The following is a 21325-nucleotide window of genomic DNA, read 5'->3' on the forward strand; positions in this document are numbered from 1 at the left end:
ATATTATTTCAACAAACTACTTTAGGCTGTGTTTGGAAAAGAAGATAAACTAATATATCCAATATTATTTGCTTTGTGCGGTGGCGCTTATTTAATAACAACCACCACTTCATTAAACACGTTTTAAAGTGTTTTTCTTTTTTCTCTTTCTTTTTTTAAAGATTTTCTTTTAAGTAGAACATGATGTTGTCGTTCAGTTATTGTGTCCCGAAGAAAAGGAAAAACTCGCCATTTAAACATATTGTCTGTGTGACTGGTTGAAGGCTGTACATTTTTAGTCAGGATAAATGTTACCTGAAATTCGGACTTCAGCATTGGAAAGTATGAGGGTTCTTACTCTGAACTTAAAATCTAGCATGGATGCCTTGAAAATTAGGCTTTGCAGTCTGAAGCCTGAAGTGACCCAAATCCGATATTTTTTTTTTTTTTTTTTTTTTGCCTGTATATGATATTTTCATGACAGTCTTAACAACACAGATCGGACTTGTTCTAATGCGACCCAGGATACTTGGATATGTGGTCCTAAATCCGATACATATATAACCTATCTTTTCAAACGTGACCTGAATCTGTATATCGTATTCGTCCAACCTGAACGTCATTGATACTCGACAAACGTCACTATTCTGCGTCCTGATACACGCAAGCGGGAAGAAATCATCAGCCATGTTGGACGACAATGAGGATTGAGTTGCTAATGAGCTGGCTCCTGTCAGACAACAACCTTAAAATCGTAAGATATGCTCCACTATTAGCATCCACATTTACTTCCGCAAACACTGAGCACTATGGGGTTCCATTTGTATCAAAAAAACGTAGAAGTCATATGTGTAGATGTGTCGTTGCTATGTGTCGTTGGTCTATGTCGTTGGTCTATGTTGCATGTATATGTAGATGTTGCATATGTGTATGTTGCATATGCGTTCGCTGCATATGTGTTTGCTGAATATGTAGATGTTGCATATGTCTATGTTGCATATGTGTTTGCTGCATATGTGGTTGATGTCGTTGGTCCATGCTGTTGGTTCATGTCGTTAGTCCTTGTCGTTGGTCCGTGTCGTTGGTCCTTGTCGTTGGTCCGTGTGGCTATTGCCTGTTCTCTTCGCCATTAAAAAGTCTTGAATTAGGTCATGTATGATCAATTTTTTATTAAATATTACACAAATGTTGGTCTTTAAATATCAGTGGTTTCAATAAAATTGTTTTCAAAATGTTAAGATTTCTACCTCGTATTTTCTTTAGGCATTAGTCAGGGCAGCTAAGGAGGTCAAGGGGTCCTTGCCCAGTGTAGGGGGCCCTAAATTTCTTTTTAAATTTGTGATATATCTTCATTTTAAGAAGATTTTTCACTGTTGGCATGTATTTGAACTTATCTCTTTTATTTACTTCAGCGCAGCTCACAGTTTTAAACAAATTCTGTAGGTTTCGGCTTACTTTTTGGGCCTTCTACTGCCTCTAGTGGCGTGGGTTGGTAACACAACACCACCCCACGTGGGGTGGTAGCACAATATAATTACATTACTAGATCGAAATGCCACAAAGTATTTATTATTAATTCTGGCATTAGGATAATAATCATAATAATAATGTCCCTGTGCAAATTAAAATTCCTTGGAATCTTCTTTAAAACCCCAGATATATTTTCAGCAAGTACTGTTATCTTTACAGCCAAAATGAATACAAACTAGAAAACTCATGTGCTCTTTACATAAATTGAGCAAAACATATTCCTCCTCAAGCCAACAATTCACTTATTCTATTGAAAACTGTGACTATAACATGTTTTAACATACTTTTTTCAGAAGTTAAAACTTTCATTAGGAAAGAAGTATCGTCTTTCCTATGTTGTTGGTCATAACTTCTTTCATTAATGAAAGAAGTTTTAACATGCTTCTTTCCTAATGAAAGAAGTTTTAACTTCTGAAAGAAGTATGTTAAAACTATGTTATAGTTTATCAGATTGTAAAATGTTTTTCTTGTCTGTACTTTTTTGTTAACTTAAAACAGCATTTTGGCACTTTTTTCTTGAACAAAGGTCTTTATGACAGTATGTTACAATTATGTTTGTTAATCAGATTGTGTTCCCAAAATAAAACATGTTCTTCATAAAAGTTGTTATTGTGGTCTATAATGAGGACAAAATATACTCAACATCACAGTTTTCAATAGAATAAGTGAATTGTTGACTGGAGGAGGAATATTTTTTGCTCAATTTATGAAAAGAGCACATGAGTTTTATAGTTTTCATTTTGGCTGTACGGATAACGGTACTCGCTGAACATATATATCTGGGGTTTTAAAGAAGATTCCAAGGAATTTCAATTTGCACAGACTTATTATTATTATTATTATTATTATTATNGCAAAACACTGTGTGAAGATATGTTTGACGTTTTTGCGTATGCGGGACACTGTGTTTGCCGTTTACGGGAGATGAAGTGTCAACGGGCACGCACACAACAAAATCAGTGTTGGCTTTGATTTAATGACTTTTCTTTTGATTTTTGCCATTTAGCTTGACTGAAAGCATTTCTTATTGAATATACTCTGCTTCTTTGGTTGTATCAAAGTGTGAAGAATTTCAGTGTCAAAACAAAGTTTAAAAAAGATTAAGGTATCATTTTTATATTTATTTCAGACTAAGACATCAGAAATTATGTATTAAGTATGTGAATGTAAAATGAACTATTATCACTTTTAGTGGTAGTAGTAGTAATATTTACAAATTACTTGTGTTTTTTTCAGCACACCATTCAAAGTTTTTCTTTAAATTTTAACCTTTTTCCTGATGGTGTTAGCATATTTGTGCATAATATTAATTGAGTAATTTGGGCCATAGAAGAAGTGTAGAGTCTAAAATACATTTGTAGGTGCAAAGTGGATGTGTCACTGAGAAATGTATGTAAAAAATCAGCCATAACTGGACACAGCCTTACAGATGTATCATCCAGACTATCCAGAGCAAAAAGCTCTTTGTAAGATTGAGATTGGCATGGTTAAACTAAAATTTTCTGCCTATCAAACGTTCTTGTCTTGGTTATTGAAAAGATTAAGCAAACAGAATTGGCATTATATTATGCATTTTTAATAAGCCACCAGAATGACTGATGATTCAGTATAGATTTGGTCATAATTCTAACTTTCTTGTTATGAGTTATTATTTGTTCTCCATTGAGAGTAGAAGTAATATGTCGTTGTGAATTGGAGGGAAAATAATGTATGCTTTTAAAAAAATTATAAACAAAAATCTGAAAAGTGTGATGTGCATTTGTTTTTATACCACTTTACTCTGATATGTATGAAGTAAACCCACCTCAGCCAAATGCCTTTAGGCGTCGGCTAATTAGTAAACTGAGTAAACAGTCCACCTGTGTATAATGTAATCTCAGTCTAATTACAGCTGTTCTATGAAAGCCCTTAGAGGTTTGTTAGGGAACATTATTGAACTAACAGAATCGCAAAGACCAAGAAACACAGCAGACAAATCAGGGAGAAAGTTGTGGAGAAGTTTAAAACGTGGTTATTGAACAATATCCAAAACTATATCAGTGCATCAAACAAAAATAGAAAACATTGGACACAAATTGAACCTATCAAGATATGGCTGTCCGACTAAATTATGAAGCCAGTCAGAAAGGAAGATCAGAGGCTCAAGTTAACTCTAGAGGATATGTAGAGAGTCTCCAATCAAATGGGAGAATCTGATGAAAGGATAAACATTCAAGTCACAATAGTGTTTTTTTATTTTTTTTACAGGAGATTAAAAAGTTTTCTCTGTCAGTATGCTGCTGCTGGAAACTGAAGACCCAGAGGAACCTTCATGAGAGATGAATACAGTTCTATCTGATTGAATATAAAATAAGCCACTGTTGAAAGTAAGTTATAATAAGTATTATTATAACTTACATGAGAATATTAAAAATTTTAAAATGGAGAAAACCTTGTATACCTTTCCTTTCGCTTTACAATTATGGAATTCTTTGTTGCATGTTATTAAAATACATGAAGAATTATAGCTGTAAGATGAGAAAATGCGATTCATCTATTTGTAAGGCATAATATGTGCTTTTAACCTTTTTAATGCAGTGTATTTTTTAAAGGTAATGTTTTCATAATCATTTTTATTTAATTATCATTTCATTATCAATTGTTTTGAAAATATAATACACTCACAACACAACAAAAATGACATGTATTTTTCTGAAGAGGTATCTCATTACTTCTAACAAACCATAGAAATACAGCATGTTACAGTCACATAAGATGGTTATTTAAATAACATCCAAGAATCATTAGCTCCATATAAACACATGTAAACGACTGCATTTCCGTTGGAAATGTTCTCCATCATCGCATCAATTTAATCTGCACAACAAAAAACAGAAACTGAATTCCTTTTTTTTTTCCATGTGCCGACAAAGGAAGACATTCTTCCTTTCCGCTTTGCCTTAGACAGTTTCATTTCATTTCATTTCATTTAGAGAAAGAGGAAGAAGATCCCAGTGGTAAGGCGAGATCAATGTTACAGGCCTTCTCCATGCTGCCTGTTTCGCACAGAGACAACAGTGTCTCACACTGATAGCCCTAGATACACTGTCACATGATTTCAACTTCTCTCATTGAAGTTAATCCCTATAGTTTGGACAACTTGTATAACGTGGGGAGAGACTGTGACAGATAGGTTTCCGGTGCTCCGCCTGTCATGCACTGGGTCTTGTGAATGACCCAATTAGGTACAATTCCTGTTTCTTCATCCCTTTGGCTGTGTTAGTTCCATAGCCCGAGAGTATAAAAACAGGGGAAGCACCGTGAATCTTGTGGGTGATCATGTGTGCAGTGTCCGGTGGCGACAAGATTTCTCCACTCTTTTTGTCTCCTGACCTCCTTTGTAGCTAACAGTGAGAATCAAACCTCAGATTTCTTTTCTCTTTTCAGAAAAGGAAAGGTTATGAATTGACGAGTCAGAGGCTTAGTGAGTTTTCAGGCACACGTCATGTCTGACTTCAAATGCATTATTGCGTAGTGCAATATAGCAAACCTATAAAATTACTTTTGCAATAAGGAAATAAAATGGTGATTATCCACAGTTGGCATTAAAGGCTGACATAAATGAGCAAAGTTTGCATCATTGTTTTAATGTTGATTCAAACAAATTTGTCAACCAGTATAAATTTTGTCACAGCTTTGCTTCATTACTTTAATTCATAGGACTTTTGATACAGAGTTCTATTTTATGTTTAGGCCTTTTATCTACTTTTCCATTGTTTCCTATGTTGCTACCCAGCGTCTCCCATGCAGTTCCTCCTTCAGCCACAGGAAGGCGCTCCACACCGTTCTAGCGCATTTAATCCAATCTGAAGAAGCTGTAGCATATGTGGCTGAACAAATAAGGCAGATTAAGGGAGCCAGTGGTCCTACATTTGGCATCACAAAGCTTCTTTACTGGGACACTGGTACCTAATCCTCACAGCTCTGATCATTACAGCTGATAAAGAGGAGGAGAGCACTCTACATTATCACATATGTTCCCAGGTCCTTCTTGTCTTCACCATGTGAACAAAGATGCAAACCGTCTAGCTTGGCTTTGAGACTGTTTGTCTGTGGTTATTAGTCATGTTTCTGTTTCTGTTTAAACTATTAAGACTAATATTAACATCAGAAGATGTTAATATTAGCAGTGGGCAGGTTTTTGCTCACTGAATATGGATTAATCCATGTTTTAGAGGTGAAATGTAGGTCATATGTAATCTTTCAAAAGTAGAACTTGTTAGATTTAATCATGTTACAACCCCTGACTTTAATGTGTTTTCTTGGGATTTTATGTGATAAGCCAACACAAAATAGTGGATAATTGTGACATAGAAGGAAATTCAATTAGATTTTCTACAAATTAAAATATGAAAAGTGTGGCATGGATTTGTAATCGGCACTCTGAATCAAAACTTTGCAGAACCACCTTTTCCTTCCTACCAATTTCTCATTGCAAAATAGCTCAGAATGTGGAAGGAGAAAATTAATTTTCAAATCAGATTCCAAGTTGGATTTCAATCTGGATTTTGCCATTTTGGTGATTTTGGAAGGCAAATCTTTTTCTTTTTTTTTTACCGGATTTTATTCAAGAACATTTTTATGTTATGATACAGAATGATAAAAAGTCTTTCAGCACTATTTTGACTACGGAAACAGTATTGTAATTCCAGCAATCCACCCCACCTCCCCGTCCTTTTAGCGTCTCTGAGCCTCACGATAATCAGCCCCGTAGCCCAATCACTGTAAGTCTATAATGCCGATGAGAGATTTGCTGAATCTGCTGCCGTTTAGGATGCGGCGTAATTACAGCACAGACATGATAGAGCTGGATGAGCAGTAAATGGGGATCACAGTGGGGCAGATTGTCCACATGTTTCCGAGGCAAATCTCATTTCGGGATCCAATCTAGCATACTGTTTTATTAGCAGGGTGGATGGGGTCAATTAGCTTTAACACCAGTTTATTCAAATGTTTAAACAGATAAATTGTAGCTTTAGCTTTTCTCTTTGCTAATTGATTTACAAATTAAGACAATGATAAAAACATTTGCTCTTTCATATTTTAAATAACAGCCATTGTTTATTACTCTTATGGTTTTGACATTTTCTTTACATGCTGCAGCTAGCCTGCTTTTCATAATGAGCTGCTTCAAATTCTTTCCCTCCCAGACATGTTAGCTCTCTAACAAGGTGTTCACATTCACATCTGATTCTACGAGAAAAGATGAGCGTGTAGATGAGGTTTAAATGGAGTAACCAAGACAGTAAGTTAATGGAGACACTCTCACTGCATGATTCTAACTTTATGAAGAAGACATGATTTGGATAATGTGTCTTTTAAGATTGTTACTTTTAAATGAATTTGTGCTCTCGGTCTTGAGGCAGGCAGAAGCATGATGAAGGGAATAGCACTCTCTCACAGGCTATTCACACTTACTCTTGCCCCTGTGGTGGTAGTTCTACCCTCTGCAGGGTATCTATATGTTTTTTTCATTCAGAGGAAAAGCCTTACTGGCACATATATGAGTCACATAGGCTGCCGTCTGAAAAGGCTGTGGTGGGAGTTACATATTCCCATATTTGCGCTCCTCAAGGCACTAGTCATACCCGCACCAGTCTCCCTAGTTACTCCACAGCTTGCACACACAAATGGAGACACACTTGGGCTTTCAGTGTTTGTTCAAAAACCATGGATCCCACCTGATGCTCTGGGTGCAACAGAGCAGATGTTGCTGTAGCTGTGGGCGGGAGAGCGGTGATAGGCTGTGGACATCCTCATTACCGAGTTGCTGTTAGGGCACTGCTCTCGAGTGGGATATGCTTAATGAAGTGGTCCTGTAATCATTCACACCGAGGCCCACATGGAACCTGTGAAAACCCAACTTGTAGAAATCAGTCTAAATCAACTAGAGTGATTTAGGAATACACACAGGTGCCTATTGTGGAGTAGACTAAGGACTAACTAAGATGGAGATATTGAAACCTGCAAAATAAAATCAATTCTTTTCATCATTAGTCAGATTAAACAACTAAATTTTGGTTAGACCCTCCAAGAACAGATATTAAAATCAATTAACAAAATGAAAATATGGAGATAAAGTTCTAAAAAATATTTGAAAGACAAAAAAAATAGAAATATTAGGATGAGGCTAGAATGATCTACATATGCAGGTCTGGAACAAATTAAGAAACCACGTCACTGAACCCCATTGAAAACCTCATGGTTATTCCACCAAGTATTGATTTCTGAACTCTTCCTGAGTTAAAACATTAGTATTACCATTTCTAAATGAATATGAACTTGTTTTCTTTGCATTATGTGAGATGTGAAAGCATGGCCTTTTTTTATTGTTTTAATAATTTCTCATTTTTTGAAAATAAATCCTAAATTTTTGCTAGGAATTTCAGAGACATGTTGTCAGTAGTTCATAGAATAAAAGAACAATGTTCATTTTACTCAAACATATACCTATAAAAAGTAAAATCAGAAAAACTGATCATTTGAAGTGGTGTCTTAATTTTTTCCAGAGCTGTATATGCTGTGAAAAACAACTATGACAAGTTAAATTAAAAATACTTGAAACGTACTTTATTATATTTGTTCATCAGTAAATCCAAATTTAAGAGTAAGTTATACCCACACTATAACTTACAATTGCTAACTGTAAGAATAGTCACGTAAAAAACTAATACAATTTACTCAATCTGCATTTGTTCTGGACTACAAATGCAGATTATAGTGGATCATTTCACCCAGCATGAACCATGCTGCAACCTGAGCCTTAGCTACGATGTCTGCTGAGGCTCGACAGGATTGAAGACAAACTGATATTCCTGTTCATTATTTCTCAGTGAAAACGTCAGTTTATGAAATGGTAAAATATCCCACAAAAGTTATATGTGATCTACTTCTATGTTACGTAGGATGGACGCTTAAGGGCGAATATTTGAATTGGCACGTGGCGCCATGTTGATTGCTTTACTGTCTAATAACTGGAGTGAGATGGGCTGAGCGAAATGGCATGTTCCCCTAAATTTAATTCCGCCACTAAGTGGGGCCTTAAAGATCCCTTTCTGCTCCTGGAGGAACAGAGTTTATGATGTAAACAGAGCAACATAGATGGAGGCGTCTTGTCCACAGTTGTTCATGATGGACATTATAAATGTTTTCATTTCTGTGAAATGAGAGATTATGGTTAGGAGGGTAGGCTTTTGTGCTGTAATACAACCGGTGAGTTGTCGGCTTGAACTCTGATCTGTCCAGCTCATTTTGTCCTTGGGCAAGATACTTCACCCACCTTGCCTGCTGGTGGGGGTGAGATGACTTCTTAGCTTACTACTATCATTGTGTGTATGAAACGATGAAGGACGGATTGTAGCATAACATGCTCTGAAGTCCTTAGACTTGATAAAGTAAAAAAATTCAGGGCATTTGTAGTGTGATCTTACAAAATATTTCATTATCAAGTTCATAATGTACTAAGAGCTGTTAGATGTTGCACAATTTGTTTAGTTATACCTTACATATCCCAATTTTGTGTTGGTCTAGTGGTGTGGACACTTTTTCTTTTAAATCTCTCGGATGCAGTTAAATTCTCAATCTATTTCCTTTTTTATTTCCACTTTGCCTTGCGAAGAGAATCCCTGGAGTTGCTTTTATCTATCACAGGACCGACAGATGGAGCAGGTGTGTGTGTCACATTCCCAGTGTGACTCCCAGAGGTTGCATCCGATGCGACACCTGGAGTTTGCTCCCTCATTAGGATGGGCATCTCCAAGGTTTTTCCAATTACACGCACTGAACCTGGCTCTTTGTTCCCATGAGTGAATGGAGATCAGGTACACCTCATCTCTCACCAGCAAATTGCTCTCACACACTTGCCATGCAATATTTGGAGGGCGTCTACGTTATTCCCGTACTCAGTTCTGTTTCTCTGAGAAGACACCACACTGAATGAATATTGCGATGAGGGCTGGTGCACCAGCTCACCTTGCAGAGCGCTCTTGAGTCTCCTTTGCGCTTGACTGTGTCCCTCTGTTCTTACAGCTATCCATCAGTTTCATAGTATGCAATCTGCATCATCTCAGCCTCCCACCACCCACCCACCAGAGTAGGGGGTGTAGAGTGGTTGTAGGATGGCCTGAATGATAGGAAGAAAGGAGGTGGTTGGACAGCAATGTGGTGGGGGGGGTCAGGAGGGGCTCCTTCATACATTTTTATGACCACATAGATAAGGTCAGTGGTGTGCCATCGTTACTAGGCAACACAGCGACCCTGAGTTGGATTGAGTTGTGAAGCTGAGAAGTCAGATATTCTTCTTACAACAGCCCCGCTTCAGTTGTGCTCTGTGCATTTGACAGCAGGCCGTCTTGCCTCCGTGTGTGCTTCGTGAGTCAAAGCTGCAGAACTGCTTCAACTGGACAATTGACTGCGACACTGGAATAATTAGAAGGTCATTGATTGGGTTGTTATGTTACAGCCGTGTCCAGGATATACTGATGTCTGTGGCCGTTGTCATTCGCGATGATGGTAACGGTGATAAAAAATGATGATGAAGGTGTTTGATTATACATTTTTAATGATTCGGTTTATGTGGGGATATATCAGAGCGTGGGCGTATTGATTTTTCCTTTTTTTTTTTGAACAGAGAAAAGGAGGAGACAGAGACCAGGCGCAGATGGAGCTAGAGTACAAATGACCAAAATCCACCCCATTCTCTCCCTCCCTGTACTTCTATTTTCCATCTTCACTCAGATTCCCCACCTCTCCCCCATTCCCATTTTCCTCTAACCCCCACTCCTCCGTCAGCCTCACTTCCTTATTCCTGCCACACCTTCAGGAGCTTTTCATTACGTTTTTTTGGTTCCACCCCCCCAAACTCTCTCCCTCCTCCATACGCTCTCACTCCCCTGCACTCTTCTCCTCCCATTTCTGTCCCCTTCAGCGTCCTAGTTTAGCACGTCAAGGTTGGCTACAGATATGCTCCTCTGTGCCTTGGGGCTAACCAATGGGAAACTGGCTTGGGTTGCTCTAGTAGGCTGGGGTGTTAGCTGCAGGAACTGTGGGAGATGGGAAAGGTTACTGAATTGCAAAGTCTGTGGTCCATTCCTCAGACCGGAAATTTAATCTTTCAGACTGATTTGTGTTAGCAGTTCATATATAGAGCATCTTTGAAGATAGGCTAAAACAAAAGACAAAAAAAATGCAATACTGCGTTGTGGTGGTAATGTTAAGTAGCCATGTGTTTCTTTCAATGTTCATCTTATTGGTCGAAACCAATAACAAAAGTGTGTGAAAAGCCGATAAAGCCTGGTAGGTTAATCAGCTGCGAGTTTTCCCCAGCCTCCAAAACGGCTCGAATTTACTCTGTACGCAAGCTGACTTCAAACACAAAGTTTGAATTCGGATGCTATTTGAACTGCTATTTAAAGCATGCGATTGTTTCTTCACAACTTCAGTTAGTATATTTTGCAAAAAACAATAATCCCTATTCTTTCAGAATTTAGCAGTTTCTACTCTGGTGAGTTTTTCTTGGTTTTCCAGTGGCACATTGCTGTATTAAATTGGAAACTATAATGTATGAAATATAGTGCAAGACTACTATAAAAGCAAGATATGTTTAAACCAATTCCTGGCACTACACCTTTTATGTTCTGTCATTTCTGTTCATGGTGATTTAACAGAATTATTTTAAGATTATCTGCAATTACACTCCACAATGTCTCAAGCCATTTTAGTTTAAATTCCTTATAAAATAGTGATGACTTCAGCTCTCTTGAAAGGTTTTCGGGGGAATTTAGATCATCACTCATTTGCTTTTCTTTTGAAAAGTGCTACACTTTTTTTTAAATTTAAAACCAGCATTTTGTGTGAATGGAGATTCACATCAAGTTATATATAAAAAAGGGCTGCTTTTGAATTTGTATTCAGATTACATTCATTGCATCCAATTTGTCCAATGCCTGACAAATTATGGCTGTGGTTTCCTACAATTTGACATTGTCAACAAAGTACTGGACAAACTGAAGTCCTGCCATTTGTGATGATCTTTGTTCATATTCATCTATATACCATTACTTTGTTAATTCTAAAGACACATGAAACAGATTAAAATGTTCTTTGTAGATTTCCAGTTCTTACCAGGACAAAGGTGAGTTTCTATCTTTAGCCGTTTCACCTATTGTCGAACCTCTTATTTATGTAGGGTCACAGGGCTTGAACAAAACCTTCTTCCTACAATGCAACAGAGCTAACAAGTGCGCCACCATGCAATCCAAGTTTGTGTTCATAAAATGTCTTTTTAAATGAGAAAGGAGCTTCAATCATCAGTTTATCTGTTATCTTTACAATCCTGCTGGTCAATTTGCCTCTAAAGTGCTCATATTTTCAGGTAATTTAACAGATTACCATTTGGAATTACTGTAATTTCTGGAATAAAAGTGTCTACTTTTTTAATACGCTTTGAACACTACGTCTTCAACATTGATTTGGCTAATATATTTATGTCTACCAAAGGGGTTTTGAAAGACTGGACTGTTGCATGATGAAGGGGACAGCATGAGCTCAAGGGTGAATTTGCCTCGAGACCAAAATGGCACTGAAAGCGACAACGGAAGAGAGACTAAGGACGTTTGTCTGAGATGGTTCAATTCCAACACTGAAAAAGAAGGCCTAAGTGGTTTTAGTCTGCAGGAGGAATAGTTAGACCAATGGCTATTTCTGGTAGTCTGCTGTATATGTTTTTGAAGCAGCTGTGTTACAAGCACTGCTATATATATGTGTATGTGTGTATTTCATGAATGAATTAATAGTTAAAAAAAAAACAGTTTCTCATAACAAGATGAGTTTTATCTCGCTAACACAACATTTCTTGTTCATTTTTTATTTTAATCAGAAGCGTTTTATATATATTGTAATAATAAAACCAAAATCTGCCCTAAGATAAGATATTTAGTTTTTAATGGGATATAAATCTCATAACAAGTTTTTATATTTCATAATAAGGTGATCCTGAATTTATTTCTAAGCTCTGCCACTCAAATGCTACTATGATTTTATTAGTTTCAACTATTTTTGATTTAACTTCTAGGTTTATGACGTAATTTACACATTACTATTCTGTATTTTATTTTTATCTGTAGTTCTACTGATAAAACCACACAAAGGGACTTTCTAGGCCCAGGGTACTTAAATTCACCTGAGTTAAATTCCCCCCCTGACTCTTGTCTCACTCCACAAAATGATTTAACTTATTTTTTTTATCTTAAAACAATATATGTAAGCTAAATACATTTTCTTAATTTTTATAATAATGTAATATCTTGTGAAAAGCTCTACCATACAGGTATATATAGCATAACAGTGCAGCCACAGCTGCTTGATTCTTTTTCCAGAATACACACTTGATCTTTTTTATTTTACCAGCCAATGTAACCACACTAAGAACCCCTCTATATTCTCTTTACATGGACATCAGAACACATTCATCTCATTTTCAGTATTTTGTCAGGCGTACCTGTGGCATGATGACTTCAAAATACCTGATTGACTTGACGCAGTTGGCGGCCCTCTTGGTTGTAATTTAAAGAGCGTGCATGTGTCCTTATGCTGATTGACCTGCAGGTGTCTTTTCATCCCGAGGGGACTGTGCAGTGTAAAGCTATACCACACAGAAGTCTGTTTAGGGGACCCATCACTCTAGACTGGGCAACTTGTAACCTTACACTCACTTGTATCAGGAGCCACGAGTGTGGCTTGTCTTTTATCAATGTCATTGTCTTAGCAAACAAAGGGGATCATCATAGCTGTGCTTAGGATGTTTCTATTCTGAGTTAATGGGCCGCATATTGTAAAGGCAACCTGATCCTCCTCTGGGTGGTGGAAGAGTGAGCCGAGGGCCGACATTTTGCTGGTGATTGGCCAGTCTGTGTTTTGTTGTGAGAGACACTGGTCTTCACAGGAGTTGTCAAAACAAGTGGCCCCATCCTTAGGGATTAACCCACCCGCCAGCACACACGCCGGTAAAATAAGAGTCGACCAGTGGGACATACAAGGAGGAACGGATGTATGTGTGCACAAGCAGGTGTGGGGAGGCAGTGACATACTGGGAAGACGATACAGGATGGAAGAATCCACAGCTGAAGGAGAATGTCCTTCATCATTGGGACAAATTACAGATTACAGATTTTTATAAGAAATACCAGCCTTTTTGGTTTATGTTCCACTCAATCAACAATGACAGAAGAGCTGCACTTCGCTCAGCTGATACTACAAGTTAATGACTGCCGAAGTCAAATGTGTTTTACCTTTGCGAAATATCACAGCAGATCAGTGAGCAAAGTTTCAGTATTATACCATTATTAATTCTCTGCAGCAGTGGAATACAGTTTATTTGTTCACGTTGCCTGGTAATGAACAATTTTCTTGTGCGGCCCCTAAAAAATAGTTCTTCAGGCCAGGGACAGTATTTTGTTGAAGTAGCAATCGTGTTGGCGAATCCTTAGGAAAGTAGAAATTGGATTTTTGACAAGCCTCTATGATACCAAATCAGAATTTGCTTAATAATCCATGCGGATGGAAGCTGTTGGACAGAGGTATGTTGCTACGGGAGAACATAAAATGTGCAGATAACTCCCTAAGTATGTTTGGAACAAAATATAGTTAATATTATCAATCTTTCTTGCTTTTGCCCCTTTTTAAAATAATTCCAGCCCACATCCTTTATCTTGACTTGGGAAACAGCAAAACTGACCCATCAGAGTACTCTCTGATGTAATTACCTTGTTTTAAGAACGTCTATAATTAATTATTTAAAATGTTAAAATTAGTTTGCATCAGTATAGTTTTAAACCTGATGGCCCACTTTAGTAGCCTATAACAAGTCTGCAAAAGATTAACTGGTATGTTAAGTCAAAGTTACTTGAATAGGCATACTCACATGAACTGGTTGGTAGACTTGGAAAGAACTAACAAACATGGATGATAGAAATAAAAATATCTGTGCATGTCACAACTGTACATAAATATTGTCTTACCAGCTATACACTTAGCTGGTAAGACAAGATAATGTCAAGTTAACAGTTTGGTAGAGAACAAAGGAAACTGGGCAGTGTATAATCTTAACAAAACCAATGATTTAATAAACATCCAGGTGTGATCGGACAAAAGCGAACAAAGGAAAAGAATGAACCAGGTCATTGAAAGAAGGTGTTCCAATCACATCGATGGCTATAAATGTATAAGGCATGCAGACATTTTGTGAAAGACTTGTGAAAGTTGCTTTCATGAGCTCTTTTAATTTCAGTGCAGTACCATCATAGGATGACACCTGTGTAAAAAGTCCAATGGATAAAATTTCCTTGCAACTAGATTTTCCAGTCAGCTGTTTGTGGTATTAACACATAGCGGAAGGGATTAGGAACAATAGCGAGTCAGCCTCAAAGTTTAGGTCATGTAAAATGACAGAGTGGGGTCAGGTCAACAAGTTTCTGCAGAGTCGGCAGCTACAGATTACCAAACTTGATCTGGCACCAAGTACAAAGACCACAACCTGTAGACTCCAGAACAGTGCAGACAGACTATCCACAATGAAAACTCATGCTTGTCTATATAACAATCCAATGTATGAGTCTGAGTTTGGGATTTGCTTGCCTGATGGCATTTTGCCTAGATTAAAGTTTAGCATAAAGGTAATTATGGCTATGTTTTTCAGAATGGAAATATTGGACAATCCTGCTTCCAGCTTTGTGAGAAAAGCTTTTGCCAACACCTCTTCCAATATGTGCACCACAGCACAAAAACGGATGACTGATCTGGAAGAGACTGACTCTTCTGCACAGCCGTAACCTCCAACTGATAGATCACATGCAGACGAACGAAGGTGGAAAATGTGAGCCAGCTCTCCTAGTCTAACAACAGTGTCTTTCCTTACCAATAAAACATAATCTTGGACCTTATGGAAAGCCTTCCCAGAAGAGCTGAAGCGGTTATAGCTAACAGGTCAACATCATAATGACATCAAATCACTCAAGTGTATATTTGTGTGCCAATTCAATTAATGTTTCCAAATAAAACATCCATTTCATTTATACTTAAGTGAATGTTTTAAATGTATTTTACTTAATCAACTGATGTTTGTTATTAACATGAAATTGTGTACTGTGAATTTTAAGATTGTCTAGTCATTATCTGGCCTTTGGGGGAACTCCTTTAAAAAATTGACATATATTGAGAGGTCTCCAATGGTAAAGAAGACAAAAGGATTAGACTTCATGGCATATCGACGAGCAGCAAGAATGGCTTTTTAAAGATCATTACTGATTTCTTTTCTCTCCGGCATTGTGTTAACATACTTTTAATTGCTCCAAACCAGCAACTTTCAGACATCCTGCTTAAACAGAGGCGCTAACTTGCAGATGATCAGTTAGTCAATTTCATTTATTCAGCAGCACCCGACTGCAAATTCACATCTAAAATCCTACAGAAGCAGCGTAAGTGCCCCGGATTTCACACACTAACATTTAAGTTGCTCCCTGTAACAGAACTTGGGTAGATATTGGTGCTGCACTTGGGTTATTTACCTCCCGGGGAGGGTATGTGGAGTTTCAATGTTCTCCCTGAGGATGAATAGTTTCTTTGCGGTGCTATGGTGTCTTGCAACTTTTAGATACATCGATTCTGCAACACGTCAATGTCAACTGAATGACTTCATCAGCACAGTGGTTTAGCTATGGAGAGGCCTGATAAAGAGCCATTCATATGATTCAGGTGTTTTAGAGAAGGGATGCATCTAAAAGTTGAAGGATAATGAGAACTGGACAACGGCATCCCTTATGCAAGTAAATCAAAGCATGTTTGATTTGCCCACATTTCAGCAGCTTGTTCACTTTTTTCTTATTCAATAAAAAATTGAATAAGAACATGCTGTTCTCCTTCAGCATGTAATGAGTAGATAAACAATACAAGAGGAACTTGTAAAAACACAACGGCAACCTTTGTTCTAATTTCATCATTCAGAGTAAAAGTGGGAATTAAAACAAAGTGTACCAACAGATTCAATGCTGGCATTCAGATTCATGTCCTCGGCTCATGAAGTGCCTCATATGTGCTCTTTTGTCTTCTGTTAGCACACGCACACATTGCAGACACACATGGCCACACAGCAAGGCCAGTACTGTCTGCAGCAGCCCAGGGCCCCATTGTCACAATCTCTTACCACTGTTTAGGCATCATAGCAGGAGTGGGGTGGGGCAGGGAGCTGAAAGGAACTGCTTACCATTTTACCACATGCTGGGTCCTTTGACTGCATCTTGTTTTTTTTAGAGATACGACATTGTCTATACCTTCTCAGCTGTGCCTGAGTATAATTGGGTTAGGGTTCACGGCTGAATAACTTAGCTTATTGGCCACAAGGTCATGGCTGTTGCCTTCAGAGTGAAAATTAACGTATTGTCTTTCGGATCAGTTGCACAGCTGTTCGACTGTTGGAAGAGATAAACATGAGCACCTGTTTTCTAGCAAGATGTTCCTCCCAAATAAACATTTTATCTGCAACAAACTCCAATGTCTGTTAAATACAATTTTCAAACCAACACTGCAAAAAGTACAGTGCTACAAATTTTTTTTCCTATCACTCAAATTTCTTTCATGTTCTGTCACATATGGAACCACAAACCTCAATTTATTTCATTAGGATTTTATGTAAAAACCAACTCCAATCCGTGCATTACTATAGGAACTGTTTTATAGGTAAAAGGTTTTTACAGTACTAACCCAAGGATTGCAGTGTTGTTTTTTATTTTTTAAGTCTCTAACAACCTTTTGCCTCAAAATGTGGAAAATGTCCATTTAACTTTGTAAAATAGTTCAAGCTCAGGAGAAACTGATGGGAAACATCTGCAAACATATTTTCAAGTCTCACCTAAGATTCTCTCTTGTATTTAGGTCTTGACTTTGACTGGACCATTCTAACAGGTGAATGTGATTAGATTCCTTTCCTGGCGCTGGCTGTATTTTCAAAGTTATTATCCTGCACCAGCCTTTGGTCTTTTGTAACTGGCTAAAAACAAGAATAGCCCTGTTTTTAGCCTCATTTGTCTTCTCACCAACCCTAACCCCAATGAAGAAAACCATCCCGACAGCATAATGCTGCCACCACAATGTTTCACTGCAGGGAAGGTGCTTTCAGGGCTAACTCCTGTGATGGACTCCAGCACATTTAGCATTTCTCTTGTAGGCCTAAAAAACAACAACCAAACAACGCAAAACATTTGAGATTCAGGACTTAGTTTGCACCTTAGTGAATGTCATGTTAAAATCAGGTGTGACCAAAGGGCATCAGAACATGTCATTTATCTAATTATGCTCTTTAACATTAGATTAGCTGACATAATCAAACATTAGTCAACATTGAAGCTTCAGCCATGGGTCATTCCACAAATCGTCATCTCCATTAAATACTGGGTTTACCAAATGGGTTTTACCAAAATGATTTTTTTTGCCATCATAATTCAAAAAGAGGTGATTTTTTTTTTTTGCCAAAATCATTTTTGGCAAAAAAACAAAACAAAAAAGAACATAGCCTATTATTTTAGGAAGGTGACAAAATAAGACAATAATCACTGGAAATAGACATTCAGAGTATCCTATTATTAGTTAATTATTCTCAGTAAATGACATCTGCTTGCTGTAAGGTCAGCTGGTCGGTGTTGATGTCAACACCTGTTTGCTGTCAAACACACTCATACTGAGAGAAGTTATATGCTTGATGCATGTGTGCACTGGTGGGGGGAGACTGTATATACTGTACACACAACACATCACCCCCAGGAAATGTTAATTCGGCTGTGTGACTCCATGCCTGATAGCATTAGTTTTACAGTCTCATGCAAACAAACATAGCCTCTTTTATTTGCGTTGCTTCATTTATTGCTCCAAATTTATGCAGTTCATCTTCTGATGAAATCCTGTTTGCTGAGCTACATTACGCTGATGCTTAATTTCTCTGAAAATGTCAGATGGCACGCTCTAATGCCACGGATCCTTCAGTCAATCCCTTGAACCCACATTCAGATCTTTCTCGTCTTCCATCTTTTGAGCTTGTTTGCCGTCGCAGGCTGTGAATGTCACCTTTAGTTGAGAAGAAAACAAATTTTAATTCTCCTAACACTGCTGAGGGGGTGAACTATGGAAAAATGTGTCACATTTGTTATTTTAACTTTCTTTTTCATGTATCACGTACATGTAGTCCTTAACAGAGAAATTAGGAACACAGAGGCCCTTTGGTAATTTTCCCTGGGTAAAAGCTCCTATTGGAAACAAAAGCTCTTGATTAATTTATTTATTATTTTATGAAAATTCAGCAACACCAACAGTGAATTTTGACATTTAAACATCCACATATATCAAATTCAAATTTTAGCATCTCTTGACGAACTTACTTGTATGTTCATAACAGTTTAGAGCTGAAGCAGTAGCACGCTGATGCTAATCCCCCATTAAGTGACTGAGGCAGGATCTCTGACCCACTGCCCTGATTCACCAGTGTTTTCTCCTCAGCACCACAGAGACTTAAACTTATTTGGATTTATCGTACAGCTTAAGCAAATAAGCAAGTTACTCTATCCTCTTACTCAATTAAACATGCATTCTGGAGCAACAAAGGCAAGAAAAAAAAATGGGGGAGTATTTTCTTTCTTTATTTTAATAAAGGAAATGTCTTATTTGAACATCTGAAGAAAAACATCAAAAAGAAGGAAAACAACAAAGAAAAGAAAAAAAAAGCATTTGAGGCATTCTGGAACAGTGTGTTCTGGTACAGACATCAGCAAATGCAGAGCGGCACTCCTGTTTGTCTGCTGCACCGGCGTGAAGAGAGCCAGGCAGACAAGTGGGCAGATATTGTAGACAAGAAGCCCCAACTGAACAGGAAAGAGCACTGAGCACAACACCTGCACTCACCACGGCCACAGAATTTATCCAACATCTGCAGCAAACACACACATTAGCCCTTTGAGTGATCTGTGTGAAAATCTATCACCATCTTCGTCTTGCTCTTGTTTTTTTTTTTTTCCACATTCAGAATTAAAAAGCAAAACAAAACAAGAAAAACAAAACAAAACAAAACAAAAAAAACCTGTCCTCTCAGGTCAGGTATAAGCACATAAATAAAATGAGTCGCCTGGAGATTTGACTCTCAGTAGCGTCCTGTCATGTGGGATAGGGAGTAAGCTGCAAACTGTGCTGCTGGTTAAATCACATTCAGTGTAACCCGGCTGTGTGGACAGGCCCACAAGGCTTCTGCAGCCTTCCACAGCAATACCCTTGACTTCAAGGCAAGCATTAAAATGGAGGGGTGGTGGCGGGTTGGATTATGGGGTTCAGGGAGGCGATGTGCAGAGTGTGTGTGTGTGCGCGCGTGTGTATAAGTGCCTTTAGGGCTGCAAATACTGTTTGTTAACCCCCTTTTCTTCAGGCTGTGACTGAACACTGCATTTTCTTTGTGTTTCCCTAAAAAATATTTAAGAGTGCGGTTGAGTAAAATAAAATAACATTCCCATATTTTGTCTTCCAGCTGCACAAAAATGTGCATTAATTGTTTATGAAGGTTTGCATTTCTACGAAGGGGTGTTAGAAAGGGTGTTTGTTTATCCTGAGGAGTAAGCTGCTGATGAGGGCCTTCTCCATTCAGCTCCATCGGAAATGATCAGAAATTGTTTTGTTGCCGTTTGATTTGTTAACGTTGGGATCTGATCTAAATTGTTCCTTTCCCAAGCTTCATTGAGCCCCAGTTGAAAAGATGTGAAATTATTGCAAAAGAAAATTAACAAGGAGAAAAAAGTAACTCAAAATCAGCAAGTTATTTACAGCTTTCACCTATCAGAACACTTCATCTGACTCTTGGCTCGTACATCGCTTTAAATTCACGATGTTCAAACAAATTAATGAGCTGCTGCCAAGCGGGAGACGCTTCTATCTGTGAGTTTCCCTCTGTCTTCATTTTCAGATTCAGACTTATAGGATGGGTAAGTGTTTTTGGTAAATTATTGGTTTGTAAAATAGTGTTTCATTTTGTTTCATTTTTTTTTGGTAATGTTATATATTTATCAAAAATAAATCTAGTCTGAGTCTTGTTGTTGCTACAAAACATTACAGAGCTCATTCAGTTCTACCCATATGCATTCTGCATGTGTTCATGTATAAGGCAGCAGTGCGCTTATTTGGTACACCGAATTGACATGGCTATTCCAGATATTTTTGGCACAAACACGTGCACTGTCACAGTTTTACTGCGAAGGGTGAAGCTGGATGAACCAAGCGGATGAGGATCACATTTCAGTGTTCGCCTCGAGGAATTAGCTGAAAGTAAGGACAGTGTGGTAGTCTGATGTAGACAAAATTCCAGCTCATTTTGTGTTAAATGGTTCCCCTCTCTCAGTTTTCCTGCTGGCCCTATGCCACCGCTGTACCACATCTCTTCTTATTGGTTCACCTAGTTCCATTTTCATTTTCCACCCCTGCCTCAGTAGTTAAGCTCCTGATTTTTGTTTGTGCTTTGCTGGATCTGCTCTTGACTTCATTGTTCCTCTGCTTATTTTCCTCATGTCTCTCAGCAAAGCACTTACATTACTGACATAAAGGGGCTAAAAATGCAAGTCCTAAAACAGGGGCGCCAAGTCCAGTCCTCTAGACCCAGATAATTTTACAAGCATTTCTTCTTTTACTCACCAGAATCATATCACTGAATTCTCTCATCCACAGAGGTCTGGTAAGGAGCTATTCATTTGATTCAGGTGTG

General features: G+C 37.9%; 1 long non-coding RNA gene across 2 annotated transcripts; it reads left to right on the forward strand.

Moving 5' to 3' along the window:
* Positions 1-452: 452 nt before the first annotated feature.
* On the forward strand, positions 453-15620 carry LOC103153986 (uncharacterized). 2 transcript variants are annotated; one of them, XR_477871.2, is made up of 3 exons: positions 453-733; positions 3757-3875; positions 15242-15620. It is a non-coding gene; the product is annotated as an uncharacterized LOC103153986 (long non-coding RNA). The 2 variants fall into 2 exon arrangements; XR_477870.2 differs by lacking the exon at positions 15242-15620 and adding an exon at positions 12046-12345.
* The last annotated feature ends 5705 nt before the right edge of the window (positions 15621-21325 follow it).

The sequence above is a fragment of the Poecilia formosa genome, unplaced genomic scaffold, assembly GCF_000485575.1.
Source record: "Poecilia formosa unplaced genomic scaffold, Poecilia_formosa-5.1.2 Scaffold369, whole genome shotgun sequence".
In the NCBI taxonomy this organism is placed as follows: Eukaryota; Metazoa; Chordata; class Actinopteri; order Cyprinodontiformes; family Poeciliidae; genus Poecilia; species Poecilia formosa.